Here is a 3,986-nt window from a genome sequence, read left to right as displayed (position 1 = left end):
TTTAGTTTTATGGTTTTTTTGACTATTTTAACTTGAGGCTAAAAAGTCTCATTTTGGATGGATTTTTTTAGTTTTTTTGACTTTTGTGAGAGAGAATAAAATAATTATGGTTTGAATCTGACATTTTGTCTTATTGACTTTTTAACCTATTTTCGAGGTGTTTGGGAAGCAATTTTTTGGCTTTTTTTTAGCTAAAATAGCACTAAAAGACAAAATATGTTAAAATAGTCAATAAAATAAAATGTCATATCAAATCTATAATCATTTCACTTTTTATCTCACAAACATCACATCCAGCTATAAAAAAAATTAACTATCTTCCCAATCACAAAAATTTTAACCTCCTAAAATATTCAAAAATTAAAATAGCCTACTAAAACAGTAACTTCCCAAGCACCCACTTTGTCTTTTTTTTTTTTTTACTAAAATAGTCAAAGTTGCCTATGACAAACATAACCTATATATATTTAACACAAATGTGATTTTCAAAAATAATTCATCAATTTTTTAACACATAATTGAACCGTATAACATATCTAAACAACTTGATGTTTTTACATTAACAAACTATTTGATAGACCTTATAAATTAAATAATTCAAATCAAGATCTTTAGCTATGTTTGGCATCCCTTCTTGTGTTAAAATAGTTATAAAAAGATAAAATAAATTAAAAAGTCAATAAGATAAAATATCATATCTAAATCATAATTATTTTATTTTTTTCTCTCACAAAAATTAAAAAAATGAAAAAGTTCATTCCAAATAAAATTTTTTAATCTCAAATTAAAATAATAAAAAAATTAAAAAGACAATACACACCTCAAATAAAGGCTTTAATATAAATCCCGCCAAAAGATGAGGCACTTCCTATTATGCATAGACATATAACCCATCCATCTTCCAAAAAAAAAAAAAAGTTAACAAAAACTGTTTTACAAAAGTGTCTCAAATCTGTGGTCTTTGGCGAGTGTTTTTTTAGTTAAAAAGTGAAAAAATTATTTAAAAAATTTAAAAATTAATAATTTATATTAAAAAGTCAAAAAAAAAAAAATTTTTTATTTTTTATATATTTTTTTATAAAAAGTTAAAAAGTTATCTTATACGTATTAAATTTTTTACATTATATTTTAGCGAAAAAATTTAAAAATTACTAAAAAAAAAAAAAGTCTATTTGCAAACTAGGTCTTAGTGAGCAATAATGATCTCATGATGGATTGGCTGGTCAATTAAAAAACAAAAATGCTTTAGAGCTCTAATATAGGAGCTCTAATAGCTCTAATGGGAATGTGGGACACACTCTGAAGTGATGTTTGTGTCTTGTCTTGTCTTTTTTTTTTTTTTTTTTAATTGCTTGGACACATCACTAGAACTCAAATTAGAGCTCTAGATTTAGAGCTTTCTAGCATCTCCCATTAAAAAATAAGTCCAAGATGATTTGCGTCAAATTTTTTTTTTTTTAAATTTCTAATCAACATGTTGGGTTTAAATTTTCAAAATTAACTTTTCAAAAAATTAAATTTATTTTTATTTTTATTTTTTTGTTTTCATTGAATTTTTTTTAATATTTTAAACAATTTTTTAAAATTTTAAATAAATTTAACATAAATACACTTAAAAAGTATAATATTTATAAAAAAAATTAGAAAATTCACTAAATATAAAAGAAATACGAGAATTTAATATAATTTTAATATTCTTGTATATTTATTACTTTTTTATTTTTTAAATACATCTACATCTAAGTAAGGTGTATCTAAAAAAAGGGAGAAAAATTACTTAAAATTTTAAAAATATTCACTAAAAACAAAAATACGAAAAATAAAAAATTAAATTTATAAAAAATTAAAATCAGAAAATTGAAACCAAACCTACTTAATATTGTTATTACATATCTAGAAATATAAAATTTTAATTGTTTTAAATAAATTTTAAAAAAAATCATTACACTTGTGTAGTGAAGAATCTTCGTTATAAATAGGCAACCAAGTGGATAAGAATACAACAACAAATCTCCAATCAAAAAAGAAAAAGAAAAAACAACACCTCCAATCAACTGGGATTCAACAATTTGAATCCCAGTCTCTCCTCTTTCTCACATATTTCTATTCTTCCAGTTTTGATCCTCTTCACTTCCAAAAAGTAAAAGACACAAAAATGGCGAACCCTGATCATACCAATCCTGACCGTCCAAATTTCCCACTTTCGGTGGACTCCGAACACAAAGCCACCGTACTCCACCTCTTCACGGTGGCGCAGCCACACATGAGGGCATTCCACATCACCTGGATTTCCTACTTCTGCAGTTTCATCTCCACCTTCGCAGTCGCGCCCCTCCTTCCCATCATCCGCGACAACCTCAACCTCACGGCCACCGAAATCGGCAACGCCGGAATAGCCTCCGTCTCCGGCGCCGTCTTCTCCAGAGTTGTGATGGGGTCCGCCTGCGACATGTTCGGGCCCCGGCTCGCCCCCTCCGCCCTCCACCTCCTCGTTTCTCCGGCGGGTTACTGTTTCTCCATTATCAACTCCGCCGCCAGCTTCCTCGTCGGCTTCTCTCTGGCCACCTTCGTCGCCACCCAGTTCTGGATGAGCTCCATGTTCTCCACAACAGTTGTTGGCACCGCCAACGCCGTCTCTGCCGGGTGGGGAAACTTCAGCGGCGGGGCAACTCAGATCATCATGCCTTACGTATTCTCTATCATCCTCGACATGGGTGCTGTCAGATTCACTGCATGGCGAATCGCATTTTTCATTCCTGCTTTAATGCAGACCACCTCGGCTTTTTCCATTTTCTTTTTAGCCCAGGACTTGCCAGACGGGAATTTCACCGACCTCAAAAAGTCCACAGAGATAAGATTTCTAGGGTTTTCCGCAACGCTGTCACGAATTACAGAGTCTGGATCCTGGCTCTCACTTACGGGTATTTGTTTCAGAGTAGGATTGACTGTCGACAACATTATCGCGCAGTACTTTTACGATAGGTTTAATGTCAATCTTCACACTGCAGGGATCATCGCGGCCAGTATTGGATTGGCTAATATATTTTCGAGGCCAACTGGGGGGATTATATCGGATGCTATGGCCAAGAGGTTCGGGATGAGAGGGAGACTCTGGGCGTTGTGGACAGTGCAGAGTTTGGGAGGGTTGTTGTGCATTGTTCTGGGAAGAGTTGGGTCTTTGGGTGCTTCCATTGCTCCAATAATTTATAAAAATAATTTTAAAAATCTAAACTCTCATGCCACTTGTTACGACTTGTTTCTTGTATCTAAAAGTTAAGTATGGTCGTTCTTTTAAACAAATTACTAAATACGAGTAAAAAAATTATTTAAGTGAATGTATCAAAATAATTATTGAAGTTTTTATTTTTATAACAAAATTTATTGATCAAAAAAGTTGATATTTATATATAAAAATATCATAAAAGTGTTGTGTGTCTATTCCGCCATCCCGCGTCTAAGACTCTTTTGAATTGCATTGTTTGCTAAAAATTAGTAAATAGCTATAAGCACATGACAGAATGAGAAATATTATACTAAGAATATAAGGGCATAAAATTCATTATGGATAATTATTGACTGAATAGAGCTTACTATTAAAATACATAATATATAATAGGGAAATCATTTGACAGAAATCATATAAACAAAATAATTATAACCACGGTACAGAACGAAACAGAATATATGTATGGACTCAAGAGGTGACTCATACGAACACTAGAGGTGCCTCCCACCATTGTGTAGCACTTAGCTCCGTATAGCACTTTGCTCCACACAAAAAATCATAATCACGGGTACAGAACGAAACATAATAGATGTATGGACGCAAAAGGTGGCTCGCAAGGACTCTAGAGGTGACTTCCACAATATTGTAGCATTTAACTTTGCATAGCACTTTGCACCACACCAAAAATCAGAGTGTCAGTGGATCCATGACAAATAGAGGGTCATAAAGTAACTAATCAGAGAGTCAATAGTTATCTAAG

General features: G+C 32.1%; 1 pseudogene; it reads left to right on the top strand.

The window, feature by feature from the left end:
* The first annotated feature begins 2,026 nt into the window (after nucleotides 1–2,026).
* On the top strand, nucleotides 2,027–3,277 carry LOC114313667 (high affinity nitrate transporter 2.5-like; annotated as a pseudogene).
* The last annotated feature ends 709 nt before the right edge of the window (nucleotides 3,278–3,986 follow it).

This window comes from Camellia sinensis, chromosome 5 (assembly GCF_055761805.1).
Source record: "Camellia sinensis isolate YWXY chromosome 5, ASM5576180v1, whole genome shotgun sequence".
NCBI classification, from domain to species: domain Eukaryota; kingdom Viridiplantae; phylum Streptophyta; class Magnoliopsida; order Ericales; family Theaceae; genus Camellia; species Camellia sinensis.
Note: the sequence above shows the minus strand (reverse complement) of the source record. Positions and strands in the feature narration are given on the sequence as shown.